The sequence below is a fragment of the Heterocephalus glaber genome, unplaced genomic scaffold (assembly GCF_053883595.1).
Source record: "Heterocephalus glaber isolate CG9 unplaced genomic scaffold, H.glaber_assembly_v1.0 deba00000071, whole genome shotgun sequence".
In the NCBI taxonomy this organism is placed as follows: Eukaryota; Metazoa; Chordata; class Mammalia; order Rodentia; family Bathyergidae; genus Heterocephalus; species Heterocephalus glaber.
The window spans coordinates 14,595,320-14,610,683 of record NW_028258137.1 but is presented as its reverse complement, the minus strand read 5'-3'; the positions used below and the strand labels follow the sequence as shown (position 1 = coordinate 14,610,683).

Here is a 15,364-nt window from a genome sequence, read left to right as displayed (position 1 = left end):
TTTTATTTTTGTTGCTATTGTTATAAATGGAATTATTTACTTAATTTGGTTTTCAAATTATAGTCTATACATGGGTAATATATAGAAGTGTAGTTGAATTTTATATATTGGTCTAATAGTCTGCAAACTTGATGAACTCTTTAATAGACTTAATAGCTTTTGAAAGTTGTTTTTTCTTAAGGTTTTGTGTACACAAGATCCAGCCCAGAGCCTATTCATGCTGTTGAGTTTTTAATTTCAGTGACACATCTTTACATTTTTTAAATGCCTACCAGATCTATTTTATTTTTGTCTCTTTTACTTTATACTTTCTTACTGGCTTTTGCTAGAAAGTGTTTTTTCATTTATATTTTCAAACATCCTAAACATACTTCTTTTAAAGCCTTTGTCAGACTGTTTCAATAAAACTAATTTTATGTGGAGTGCATTTCTTTTCTGTTGATTTGTTGATTCTATTGGATACTTTGTTAGAATTAGATTCCTGTGAATTTTGGTTTGCAGGCCTATTTTGAGTGGGAGGTTTTATGAGCGTTTTGTTCTTTTTATTTGACTGCATCTGGCCCCCTAAGGCTCCTTCCAGACATAGGTCTTATAATGACAGTTTGGTGTTCAGCCCAGAGTTACATTAGGGGTTCTACAAATTCAGCTGTGGAGTGTCCTTTAGATGCGGGAAAGCCTAACACCAGTCTCCAGCATCAAATTATTTCTTCCCCACTTCTGTGAAACCTATTCAGTCCTCCTTACCACACTGGAGCTTAACCCCTGGCCACCACTATTTTCCTCTGGAGTCAAGTGTGCCGGTAGTCTCAGACCTGAACACTGTTTTGCGTTTCTCTTTCCATTGTGGCCTATGGAAATATGTGAGCCTATTTATGTCTCTTTTTTGTGTGTAGTTATCATTTTTTATATTTTATTTATCATATTTTTTTGTTTTGAAAAGCACAAGGTCTACTGAAAGCACAATAATACATATTTATTCTTTAATTTTAAATTATCAGCAGGATAAAACTTTTGTTCTCCTGTAAGAAATATTACTTTGTTATTAAAAGCCAAAGAAAATGAATATTATATTTTCATTTCCCAAATAGTTTTCCCCACCCAAAAATCCTTTCAGTAATACTTGAATATTTACGTACTATGTGGCAAACACTGTTCTGAAAATTTTACTTATCATCTATATTTTATTCAATTGAAACCCTTCAAAGTTGATATTATTGTTATTATTTCATAGAAAAATATACTAAATCTTAGACTCTTCAGGAACTTGTCAGTCCTGTCTAATTTGAAAGCCTGTGCTTTATATAACATTTTTATGCTTTTCTATTTTAATTGTTGAAAAGTTTGCATTCTATTTTCTTCCCCCCTTTGAAAAATTAGTACAATTTTAAGATATTTTGGTACTGAAAAATAAACTTAGGAAGGGAACAGAGTAGGTGATTTCAAATTAGGTCATAACTTCAGCCATTATTTGCTTTTTGTAGGATTTCAGAATATGTTTCAGGGACATTCTCTGACCTGTTGGGATCTTTCTAGAGAAATATGTTTTGTTATTGTTTTTGGTACCAGGGATCGAACTCAGGACCTTGCGCTTGCAAGGCAGGTGGTGGAATCACTGAACTAAATCCCTGGCCCAGTTTTGTTATTGTTAAAGGTTTTGGAGGTAGTGATAAAAGACTTTTGTTCCCATCTTCCTATTTTCATTACATTTGTGTTATAAAGTAACTTACACAGAAGTATACCTGTGATTATTATTATAATTGTACATTATAAAAGAAAGTATAATTTTTCCAAGTTAATATTTTATGTTGTCCATATTTATCTCGATACCTATACTGGGAATCTATAAATGAAGAATTAAATCTAAATCTCATACTCTCAGGATTTATTAACTAATTGAAATATATAAGTATTTTCTTTAAGGAGATTGATAGGCCAGAAAGAAAAATAGGGGCTATAGAATTTTCAACCAGTAATGAATGGATAGTTGAACTTAAGAATAAGGAATAATTATGACTGCACAAGTATAGTGCTGGAAAAAATTTGAATTTGTAAGATATCAAGAATTAAGATAGCAGATATGAGAATAAAATGATCAAGAAGGACATGTATGCCAATGCTCTAGTAGGGTGATTTTAAGGGCTTTAGTGCTAGTTTAGAGTAAAGCATTGAAGGAACATGATTTTATTTAGATTTTAAGTGATGCAGTAAGTAAAAGGGAATAAAATAATTCTTAATGGGTTGAAACTATCTGGTGAAATGACTATCCTCCATGCCTTTTTTCTAATTGTAGGAAATGGTTTATTGGAAATCTAAGGTTTGAACTACTCAGTCTCTGTATCCCATTCCTCTAGGGCCAGCTCAGCCCTTCATCCTGTCAAAGCAGATAAAACAGAACAGCTTGCAATTTGCTATAAAGGGGTCCTTGGGATGGAGCATTTTAATGTCCATAAAGAGTAGACAAGACCTTCATTTTTAAAGGCTCCCATGGAACATTTCAAACAGCATGGATTTGTCTTGGTGCCCTTCGCCAAAATTAATAGATTTAGGCTGTGGAGTTAGAGGAAAGCAAAGCATTCAGGCCTACTTACCATCCAATAACATTTTATTATATTTTTCTTATTTTAGTCCACATGTCCTCAAACTGACAACATGATGAGTAAATAATACTTAAATAAGACAGGCTACTAATTTTTAGGCCTGTCACTTAAATTTAGGAGAAATGCAGAGTAACAATATTATTTTAGAAATTAAAAATCAGCTACAGTGATCCAGGGAATAGATTAAATTGGTCTTTCTTGGCTTTTTTAAAAAAAGTCTATCAGTCTGAGGTTGAATTGCCTTTCTAGTTTCAAGTAGCTCTTCCAACCAAGAACTCTGATAAAGAAAGGGCAGAGAAGGACTGGTGTGTAATAAAATACCAAGTATGTTATTTTGAATTCTTCTCATGCTTGGAGAACAGGAATATCTTAAGCTCTGATAAAATGGTGCAATTTTATATTTTCCGTTTGACTACTTTAAAAGGTTCATTGTCTTTTAATTAAAATACAGGGAAGAAGAGTGGAGATTAAAAGATGTAGTACTATAAAGAGGATGGCTTTTAGCTACTAGTACATGAGTGAAGACACCACAATAAAGCAAGATGGAGTGCAGCACAAGTTTTGTGCCTTGAAGCCTCCTCTTGTATGACAGTGGTAGTAATTTGGAGTTAATTTGTTCAGTTTCTCAATAAAAGCTTTGTGTTTTATTATTCTTTGATTCTCTGTAGCATCTCTTCTCAGCTGGTCTTTCATCCACTTTTTTTTCATGTGATCCAGTGCACCTTAAACCACTAGAAGCAATAATAAGGTAAACCAGTTTAAGTGAGAAGCTTGGATCAGGCTCAGTACATGGACATTACTTATTCATCAGCTGCTGTTTACTTTCCACAAAACGACTACCTCAAATAGCTCCTTCCTTGAAACTCTCATGTTCTATTCTCACTGACAAGTTATGTAGGCCCATTTTTTCCTATGGGAATGTTTGGGTTTCTCTATTTGGGAATATTATTGCCTGGTAGTTGTCTTCTTTTCCTTTGTCTGCATGAAGATTTTTTTTTTCTTTGTGTCTGTTTTTCTCCCTTTGCTTTCTACTCCCCACTTGTCCCCAAGTCCTTCAAGCCAATGAGCTTGTGGTGACACCTTCTGGGCAGTGCTGGGAGTGAATTACAGCCATAAGTTCCATGGGGGAGGTAGCCCACTAAAGATGATGTGTATAGCATTATATTTGGTTTGCTTCATCAGAAGAACTGATACACCAGTTTGATTGTACTTGAAGTTTCTAGTACTTGTTAAATATCACTGTAATTCCTGACTAATGAGTAAGGATTTGTATGTATCTAAATAAAAAGCCAGGGCCCAACCTGGTTAATCAATGTAGGGTATGGTACTTGGTCAGACTTGGAAATGAATGTTAACAGAGGAAAGCTTAATGATTGCATGTTATTAAATATCAACAGTACACACTACTCTCTGAGTGTGTGCATGTATGTGTGTGTATGTGAACAACAAAACAGTATCAAGTTATGTGCCAGTAACAGATGTAAAGAATCTTCTGTGTAGCCTTGGTTGAAACCTTGCCTTTTTCTGAATAGACTCCATTTCCTCCACCTCTACTTCAAAGCTGATTTAACTCTTATATTAAAAAGATTTTAAATGATAGCTTTTTCACACAGCTTTAAAATGATACAAGTTTGGTATTTCCAATTTTCTTTTCTCACTGACTTTTGCTTGCATCTTGAACAAGGTTAAGGTATAGCTTCTAGTAAAATCACTAGATAGATCTAGAAAAGTTGCCATTACTGTCTTTTCAGGAAATTGGCTAATGTTAACAGAACTTTATAAGCTTAATATTAAATAATTTCCAGACTCTCAAGAATCTTTCTTCTATTTTCAGTAACTAAATAACAAGTTCAGAAGTACTGGACAACAAAGGTATGACTGGCTATCAAAACAATTGTAAAACTACCCATTTCTGTAACATCACCTTTGGGTAGTATCAAATGAAAAAGCACAAAACACTAAACTTAAGAGTGAAGCTAACTGGTACAGTTGGATTGCAGACTTAAAAATGGCACCTCATGTCTTAGGTCTTTACCTCATCCTTTAATGAAATATTGCATACACAATATAATGTATATGTTTATATTTTGTACAGAGTCCAATGTTTCTATTATTAGAATATAATAAAGTCAAAGTAGAGACACATTGCCTTCTAATTTTGATTTGCAAACAGATGATAGATAGTTGAAAAATACACTAGAGCTATAATGAAACTGGGAAAAACACTTTCATGAAACTAAAAGAAAGCTTAAAATACTGAGGGTATGAATGAGTAACAAAATATCACTTAGTAACTGTGGAGATGATGGTTTTATTTGAAGTGGGGGGAGGGAAGAGAAAGCTAGAAGGAGGCAAAAACACAATTTGGTCTAAAATTGAATTTCTCTGATAAGGCATTTCAGAAGCGGCTTGTCTTATTCACTCAGCAGCAAAATAATCATATGCGCTTTAATAATCTTTATTTTACAGGAGTGTGTTGCCAGGGTAACGAAATGTAAGCAGGGGAACAGCACCTTGCAGATCACAAAGGCAAATCTGTGGAAAGAAATTTCACTGAGTTTCTCTTTTTCCTTACCAGTGTAATAAAGATTCTTATTTTTTCTGCACTATTTAATGATCTCACATAAACATTCTTTTTCCTTTTCCATTTTCATATCTGTTTAAAAATGGACAATAGCATATATCTGGAACTGTCAAGCTCAGTGGGCTAAGCAAAAAACAGATGTTGTATCTTTAGCATTTTTATATAATTACTTTTTATTACTATTTTACCCCATCTCCATCCCTTCCGACCTTATGTTATTTCCTTTTCTCTGTAAACCAATCTGATGATAGTATTCCAAATAAAGGGGCTTGAGGTGGGAGTTTGTATTTGGCTACATTAATCAAAATTTATTAGCTAACCTTGCCTGCACGGAGATGCTAAAGAGGTGAAGATTGCAACTGAAGCATCTATTTTGGGGAGGGGGTGAATTGAATTATAGCAAACGAAGTGACAGACATTCAAGCCAAAAGTCACAGAAATAATCATTTCTTTATACTCATGCACATACAAGCAAATACCACCCTCAACCCCACCCCCACCCCAAGAGGAGTGAAGAAGAAAAGGAAGCAATGTTAGGTTCTTTCAGCTTGCCACTGGGCACTGGCTCTAGGAAATTGGCTGATTTGAAGTTAACAAAATCTGTGCTCAGCTCAACAGCACATATGCTAAAATTGAAGTTAACAAAATGTAAGGTTCCAATGCTTTCTCAAAAGAGATAATAAAAACTGGCAATAAGAATGTACCTACTGATTATTTGATTAGATCCAATTTATGAGAAATATATGGCTTATATGTATTGGCCTATCATTATCTTTGCTAAATCTTATAACCTGTGAAGGTGATTTTAGAACAAAATAGTATTATGCTGTAAGAATGGGGAAGGGAGGGAGGGAAGGTGGAAGAAAGGAAGAAAGGGAGGGAGGGAGAGAGGGAAGAAGGGAAGAAAGCAAGGGAGGGAGGGCAGAAAGAGGGAGGGAAAGTGAGTGAGGGAAGAGGAGGGAAAAAGAAAAGAAAAATGAAAAAAGATCCTCATGAAATTAGATGTGAAAATCTATATTCACATGATTGTTAAAGGTTTGATTTCTGTCAAGGATTTCATATTAACAGCTACCTGTTAGTTTTAAAGTGCTGTCTACTCAAATTCTATGGATTATCTAGATCTTTCTCAAGGTCTGTGGGATAATAAGCAACCACAAATAGATGCTCAAATATCAATTTCTGGGTGAGTTTTATTCTAAATGATTTTGGATTTTGATGATATTTAAACTATAGTATTAATTATTGTTATTAATATTTTTCTAGGAATTGTTCTTTCTTGCCACATAAACCCTGCTCAAATACTTAAAATTCATACTAATTAAAGCTACATTAAAAACAGATAATGGTAAAAGAGCAAGTAAAATTTGAAAAAACCCAGTAAATACTTCTTCAAATAGCAAACTGTAGAGAAAATATTGTATAATCATATAACTAGTAATACTACAATGTTCACAAAATTGGGAAAGCATCATGCTGAAATTGCAAGATTCTGATGTTCTAGTGGAATTTCAAACTGAAATGCTGTGGAAGTCAAAGTTTGATTCTCATCAAGCACCATTGAAAGCTCTTAAGAAAATTTTTAAACTCAATGTTTTCCTCTTCAAATCCTTTATCCATATTATATAACTATTGGTTTAAAATCAGTTCCTCATTTTCATTCTAAATACAGTGATGCATTTGGAACTTCCCTGAAGCCAATATCTGCTTTGATATAAAATCTCTATTTCACCTCTGTTACACTAATTATTTCTTAAGAGTTTAAAAGTTCCCTAAGATAACATTGCCAAAAGGGCAGATATTTTTCTCTCCTTGGGCCATTGTTTACCTCTAGATTCTCTATGGAAATATGGTTAGCAGTTTTGGGTACAGAATAGCATATCTATTTTCTTAGGATTTGGGGCTTTATCCCTTGTATATACAAATCACCAATAACTCTACATTTTTATTTAATTGTTATGAAGATGAGCATATCGTTGGTAAGTGAAAACTTAGGGTTAAATGTTGTTCCCTTGTGCTTTTAATTCAACTGTAAAAATTTTCAGATCACTTGCTAGCATTTAATCTTCCTTATTTGGTGAAAACCTAATTCTTTCCCTTCACTTTTTGAATATAGTGCAGTTTTGGAACCATGTATAATAGGATCTTAAAGTGGAACTCTACCTGTTTGTTTTAGCTAAGGTCTCAAGAAATAAGATTTCAGGATGAGATATAGACACCCTCCAGTTCTTACATGAGAAGGGAGGAGAAAAACTATTATGCAATTCTTAAGCTTCTTCACCATATCAATGATCAAAAGGATTGGGAAGTTAAAAATTAAGGAAAGGAGTATTTGGGGAGAAAGTTGTTAGTTTGCTCAGCAAACTAACCTCCACCTCCAAGGGGGAGGGACTGGGATACATCTCCATTCCTCAGAATCCAAGGGAGATAGACTTTAAGATCACTTAGCTTAAAAGTGACTCCTGCCATTTAAGACCTGCTATTTGACTAATGCCTAAGAAATCTAAAGAAGTTGAAACTAATTGACCAGCTGATTTGAAAGTAGAATGACAAAGAGGTGACTGTTTTAGGCAGCCTGTATGCTCAGAAATGTTGGAGGAAATGTTGCTTAAGTGCATGTCATAGTTCAGAAGTGAGCACAAAAGACATGATACAAGGTTTTCTTAGACCCTGGGTCAAATGAATTGCACTGCTACCTTCTTGGGAGCAGAAAGCAGAGAAAGAGAAGAGTGAGCTTCAACTAAATCAAAGGGTCTGCAAGTGAGCTGCCTAGCAAGGCGGAACTGAGAAAGAAAAGTTGCTATAACTTTGGTATTTAAAGATTTTTATTACTAGACTGGACTTGGTATAATGATTGTTAAGTGTTTTGATTACCTTGTTTTTTTGGATGTTTTTGATTAACAAAAATGAAATCTGCCCTAAAAGTCAGCAATAAAATTGCTTTGTACCTCCAAAGTTTTGCTTATTCAACCTAATTTTGTGTGTTTTATATATATATATACATATATATGTATATATATGAAACTTTCATTTTGTGAAATAATATCATACACTTCTTTTTATTATTTTTATTTCTATAGTCAGTATTTCTATCCCTTCTGTTTGCTCCTATCCATACTACAGGAAGAAGTTACTAAAGCCAGTCAAAAATAATAGTCAAGAAGATTTTTTATCTCTTCTCCAAAAGGTTTCTATAACTTTTCTTAATTTAATATATGGCTACTTCTTTGTTTCTTGGCCCAGAGTTCAAGTAGGGGTATCAAAATCAAGAGGCTTTTATTATTAATCTACAAAATAGATCATATATATTATAAGACATATAAAGTGATATTTTTAGAAGGATAAGATTGAGATCTTAATACAGTATAAAGAATTACATAATGAAGTAGACATTGTATGTTAATACATGTCTAGAGGTGAATACTCTATAATTTTAAATATATAAGAGGAATCGATAAAACATTATCAAATAAATTATCATTTTTGCATCCAGATTAGTTTCCAGGGGACACTCTTGGCCTCTGATTTTTGCTGGGCTTGCTTGAGCAATGCTGTTCTCATACCTTAATTTTTCTATAATGTTGGGGCTCCTCAGAATGTAGGAGAGATAATGACAGGGAAGAATGAGTAGAGGTGAGTGAGATACTAACAGATGTTAGAAAAAAACTAATAAAGAAAAATAGAACTCATTGGAGATCATGTGAAAGAAAAATAGCTAGCCATTATGAAACACACACAGAGTAATTATATGAATGTGTACCTCCAACAGTTGGATCTTATTGAGTCCTTTGAGGTTGATCCCATAATGCTATCTACAAAAATTACTCTTCTTTCTTGACCTTAATAGGCATTATATATTCTAATTCAAAAAATTTTTAAATCATACCCACACACACACGAAAGAAAGAAAGGAAGGAAGGAAGAAAGAAAGAAAGAAAGAAAGAAAGAAAGAAAGAAAGAAAGAAAGAAAGAAAGAAAGAAAAACAAGGCAAGGCAAGGGAGGAAGAGGAAGAGACGGAGAGAGAGGAAGAAAAGAAAGAACCTGAGGAGAGAAATATATTGATTTCAGTGTATTTATACAGTTTGATAATTCTTATTTGTTGAATGAGAATTTTCTGTCATTTACAAAGTGATTTATATTGCAATCTTTGTGAATTGTCAATGCTTTTTTTCCTCAGTGGTTCATTTGTTTTATATAAGGGCAGAATTGTAATTATAAAAAATTAAGTGGTAAAGATATTACTAAAAACTGTTACTGAAACATGTAACCAAGGAAATTGACTAAGTCCGTTGAACATTTCTACCTGTTATTATAATTTTGTTTCAGTGAGGCATATTAATAGGATTATCTAACTAGTTCAGGAATTAGCTATACCACTTAACTTTTTGAGTCTCTTCCTTATCTCACCTATAATATGCAAATAGTATTTCTTCTGCTTAGTGATTGTGTTATGGTAAAGATCAGAGTACATGAAAATAAATCTATTGATAAGGACATATCTCCATATATATGATATTTTCATGTAAGAAAAAGATCACAGTCATATCAAAAGTATTGGATATATACTTAAAAATACATTTATCTACATAACTGTATGCATATAATTATATTACATATATATTTTCATTATATGAAAATTGTATTTCTTTATATGAAGACATATGATTCTTTACATTATTGTTTTAAATGCACGAAAGTATCCAGTTGTGCTCTCTCTTTGCCATTGCTGAGGGATGTCTTTGAATAAAGATAAAAATTTATTTTCAGTCCACAGGAGTATTCATTAGGTCACACAATTAAAGGCAAGTCATGGATTTTTTGGGGAAAAAAGAATTTTACTAGTTTTCATTCATTCAAGGGCATAAAGTCAAAAGTGTTAGACTATTGACATAGAAAGAAAGGAATCTTATTTTGAAAATTACTGAAAGGCTTATAAAAAGCCTTCATGAATATTCGATTTAGATTCTTTGCCTTGCTCTTTTACTTTTGGTTGATGGACCTTATTGTCTCAGTAGTAGAATAAAGTGAAATTCTTAACCAAACAAACAAAATTCGCATTGCTCATTTCTTAAGGAACCCATTTGCCTCCATAGAAGTCTGCCTGCATAGAAGTCTGCAACCCTCACTACAAGTGAGAACAGTCTAACTATTCACAAGTAAAATATGCAAATTCTTAAAGCAAGTTTGATATTAAGGCTTAGCTTACAATTTAGTTTATTTAGCCATGGAAAAATTTTTTGAACAATGTGATTTTTTTTACCCTGAGAATTTCTCCCACCTTCCAGCTACTAGTTTTTTCTTCTTTCTCTCTTGCTTGCATGCCCTCTGGATCATAAGTGGTTGAAAACATTTGAGTAATTTAATGTTAATAAACTGATAGGTGGTTTATCATCTTGGATATAGTTTCATCTCAGTAAGATGTAATAGCAAAATATGTTAAACCTTCCAAATAGAGCTCAAGCCAGAAATGTTGCCTTCCAAAAACAGGAATAAGTAATCTTGAGACAAGAGTCAGTATGGTACAGTTTTCATATTTTAAGAACCATAAACTAAGGACACTTGTTATGAAGTTACAATGCTAGGCAAAGGCCTTTGACATATTACAATTAGTTCATAAATAAAAGATTTTACAAAATATCACCTATTTTATTCCTTTAACACATACCTTCATAAAGCCTTTTCCTTCACCAAGGAACAGTAGAGGCTCACAAATTACCTTAGGATATGTATAAATAATCAATAAAGAAAGACTGATAAATAATCCTCTTCAGATTTTATCATTAATATTAATTAACTTTATAATGACTTCTATATAGTTATTTAGAAAGCATTTTCCGAAGGGTAGGAAAAATATGTTCCATGAAATCCAGAAATTTGCAACTTGGGAAATAACTTCTATGTCCCATTTAAATAAAAGAAATTCTCTTTTTAAAATGTCTTCATCTTTAATTCCTATTTTTCAGCCTTTATTTTGTGGTTAAAATAATAGGAAGATGCATCATAGGCTGAAATAAAGGCAAAACTCTTATTTTACTGTTAATATGACTATATAAACCTTTACAATTTGAACCATCTACTTTATATGTATTAGCTGAGATATTAGATTATAACTGGAAATCTGGATTGCAATTTGAATCTATTTTTTCAGTGTGCTAGATTACATACACGTAATAATTGGGGAGTTTTGTGGCTATTGTGTTTGAAATGTTTGCTGACTTACACAGGATCTCTTGTAATTTGAGGGTGGATTTGGCATGACCTACTTCAATATAATTGCTATTAGTAACTCCACTGAAGTGTTAAATGATAAATCCTTTGAAAATTTTTCCTTGGATAATCCTAACTTAACCATGTTATGAAAATAGAAATAGCTCTCCACAGAGGATGTGTGTATGTGTGTGGGTGTGGGTGTGAATGTGTGTTAGCCTCTGGTCTTTCAAAAGAGCAGATAGTTTGGGCTTCCTTTTGTCTCTCAGAATGTTATTTAAAGCTGCAGTTGACATTTTCCTACATCATGCAAGGATTTATAAGAATGCCTTTTCATTTCAGGGCATGTATATAACATTCAAATACAATCACAAGACTTAAAAGAAAGAATCCAGTTTCCTACTCTGAAGCAGAGTGATAACACATCTTTATCCCACCACACAGTACCATGATGAGTGTGATGTGTTCCAATTGTAATAAATTTCATCAGAAATAAAATAGCTTGTCTCTAAATATTAAATGTATTTACACTTAAATTTTCAGATAGTGAGATTGTCTGAAAATATAAGTGATCATCTAATATTGTTCATTGAAAGGATAGATAACTATACATTTCAGCTAATTATAGGCTACCAGACCTAAAGAGGTTTTGTAGATCATTATTGCTGAAAAGGAATACAAAGAATGAATCCTAATGAAACTGCACAAAATGGATTCTTATTATGATTATAACCGAGTGTTTGTTACTGAATTCCTTCCCTTCTCTTCCACTTCTCCATCTCCCTCTGCATCTTTCCATTTCAGGTGAGAGTGAACATTTTTATGGCTTTTTTTTTTCTAATCAATCTCCCTTCTCTCATAAGTGAACAATGATGTGACAACCTAGTTGTGCTAATATAGTCTTACATGGCTGAGATTCCTTAGCTGTCACACTTTTTTGTTGTTGTTAAATTCTTTTATTGGTACATTTTAGGTATACAACACAATTACATTTCTGATTGGGAATTGTACCTTTACATAATGCATCTTAGTTCTTATTTTTTCCCCATTCCTAGCCCTCCCTTCACCCCCTCCACCCTTCCCTATTTACAAAGACTTTATTTCCATTTTTCCCATTTCTCAGCATTTTTTCTTTCCCTTCTTTCCTTTCCCCTGTGCCTCCCACTACCCCTACCCCTTTGGACCTTTTCTTTCTATTTTGCATTATCGATTATTCATTCTAATCATTGGTACATTTTAGGTATACAATACAATGACATTCATCATTGGAAATTTGCACCTTTACATAATCTCTCTTGGTTCTTATTTTTCACCCTTGCCCAGCCCTCCCTTCAACCCCTCCATTCCTCCCTATTTACAAAGATTTTCTTCCTATTTTTCCATTTTCTCATATTAATCCCATTCCCTTCTATCCTTTCCCCTAGCCCTCCCACTTACTTCCCCTTTTCCCCTTTTCTTCCTATTTCACATTACCTATTATACCTTTTAGTCCTTATTTACGCTTTCAGTTTCTCACACCAGAGAAACTATTTGGTATTTATACATGTGTGTCCTAGTTATTTCACTTAAGAGTTATCACCTCAATATGCATCCACTTAGCTATAAATGTCTCTAATTTCTCATTTTTTATGGCTGAGTAGTACTCCATTTTATTAAAAACCACATTTTCTTTATCCAGTCTCCAGTTAGCTGTCACACTTAATGAGGGTCTGCTTTGTTTTTTTTTTTTTTTTTTTAGTTTTCCTTAGCTGAGGAAGAATAAACTCATAATCTGCCTTAATTTTCATAGGAAAAGTAAAAGTTGTTTTATTTAAATAAGTGCTGATATTTTCAACAACTTAAATTAGTTGATTTACTTTTTCCCGTCATGGTAGCCTGGATTCTTCCTTCTTTTAAAATGGAAACTGTTCTAACCCCATAACCTCAACATCACTGTGAATAAAACTCTTTCTAATTATATGATGGCATAGTGTGCATATTAGCATTGCTAATCAGCTCGTTGTACTGGATTTGTATTTTCAGTACTAATGCTCATAGAATGACTGTAGATGTAACTGCAGCTCTGTATTGTGCTTAGATGTATGTGAAATACAGGTCTGAATTTCTAAGGGCATACCAAAGAATATGGAAAAAAAATTTAAACCATATACAATTTTATGTTAGTAACTTGAGTTTCCATACAAAACTATTATACAAAATGTTCATGGTCCCTACATTGATTCTTTAGCTTAAAAAACAAAAAGAGTCCATCTTACTTGCCTTTGCTTTGTTTGTGTTTCTTTTATAACTAAAAGGTAATTGTTTCTTGGGGAGGTTTCTTAATCTATGTCAAAGAATAGCTGATGATTTCCAAAAATCACATTCAAAAGCTCTGTGTGAGATCATCATGATTGTCACAAATGAATATTTATTAAATGTCCATTGGGTTAAGACAAATAGAATTCAAGTGTAAAAGGGAGAAGATCCATATAAATATAATTGTATGCATACATAAATGTGAAAAAATGCACAATTGGATTATATGTATATATTTAATAAGTATATAGATACTTCTAATACATGTGAATAGGGCATAAATATGGCAAAAGAATTGTATATGGAGCAACTTCTGAATTTTCTTCTTATATAAATCTTCCTAAATTATCAAAAATGAAGCGCAATATAATAACAGCAAATGATTAAGAATCATGTTATGTGCTACCCACATTTGGTACTGCTTTATTTAGTAGAAAATATAGTTGAGTATAACTATGGAAGAAGAGAGTTTAAAAGGATAAAAATCAAAATAAGATCTTTGCAAACCCATTAGTAGTAAGAGGACATAGCTTAAGTTTCATGGATAAAAGATTGACTGGCAGATCCACATGAGAGAAATAGAAGGAAAAAAAATCTGAATGCAGGATTATTCTGACTATTATAGTAGACAGTGGGAGAAAATTATGTTAGTCTAAATGAAATACATAAAATATGAAATTTACAATGCAGGAATTTTGGAAATAAAGATTGAATGAAGGAAAAGAATGCTAGTGCAAAATATTTATTCAATCACTCATCACATTTATTATGTAATGTTTCCTAACAGATACTGTGCTAGGAGCTATGTGAAGAATAAAAAGATTTATAAGAGAATTCCTAGATAAGCAACTTAGTATTAATTTGAAAATTCACCCGCTACTAAATATAAAGAACTTCTAGATAAAAATACAACAAATACTCTTCCTCATGTATAGTTGTACTTATGAGGAAGTAAGGGAAATATCTGAGACCCAAAAGTGGAAAAGATTTTTAAAATGGAATAGTGATACAGGCTACCCTGGGAATGGGGATGGAGGCATGTCCTGGACCGAGGATATAGATTTTATAGCCAATTAATATTGGGAGACAAGATCTGGAGCTTACATAATAAAGAAATTAGAACTGAAGCACTAATGTTAAGCAGGAACCTTAGGAGTACTGTATTGTTAAATAATAGGGTTTTTAAAAAATTTGTTCAAATGAAGACATTAGCTAAATTGAACCAAACCACCAACATTGGTTCAATTCACAAGGTATAAGAAATGACTCAAAATCCCGGAACTTCCCAAGTAAATATCTCCTTAAAGACAGAACCCCAAAAGGAAAGAATATCAATGTGTGAACTAAAGATAGACACATCCTACACCCATACCCTTGAAAGACTGAAAGACCCGTTTGCAGAGGTGGAAGGTTGGGAAGAGATACCCCTGAAAATTCACAACCACAAACCGGGTATAATATGGGTCTTCATCCCGAGTACATTCTACTGTGGTCTGAAAATCTGTAAGCCAAGGAATTTAGTTTTAAGTAAAATTTTACAAGTATTTTAAGGATAAAAACAAGGCTTGAAAACAAGAAATAGAAGTAAAGCAAAAGCCAATTTCTAATAATTAAAAATGATACTAACTAAAATATAAAGCTCTAAGAACAAGTTGAACTGAGATAAACAAGAGACTGTGTGAA

The 15,364-nt window shown here is 32.8% G+C and overlaps 1 long non-coding RNA gene across 1 annotated transcript in view; it reads left to right on the top strand.

Moving 5' to 3' along the window:
- LOC147830624 (uncharacterized) overlaps positions 1–4,567 on the top strand; it is a 122,895-nt gene extending 118,328 nt beyond the window's left edge. The window contains exon 3 of the long non-coding RNA XR_015448829.1: positions 4,432–4,567. This is a non-coding gene — a long non-coding RNA (uncharacterized LOC147830624). The remainder of the gene's footprint in view (positions 1–4,431) is intronic.
- Positions 4,568–15,364: the final 10,797 nt, after the last annotated feature.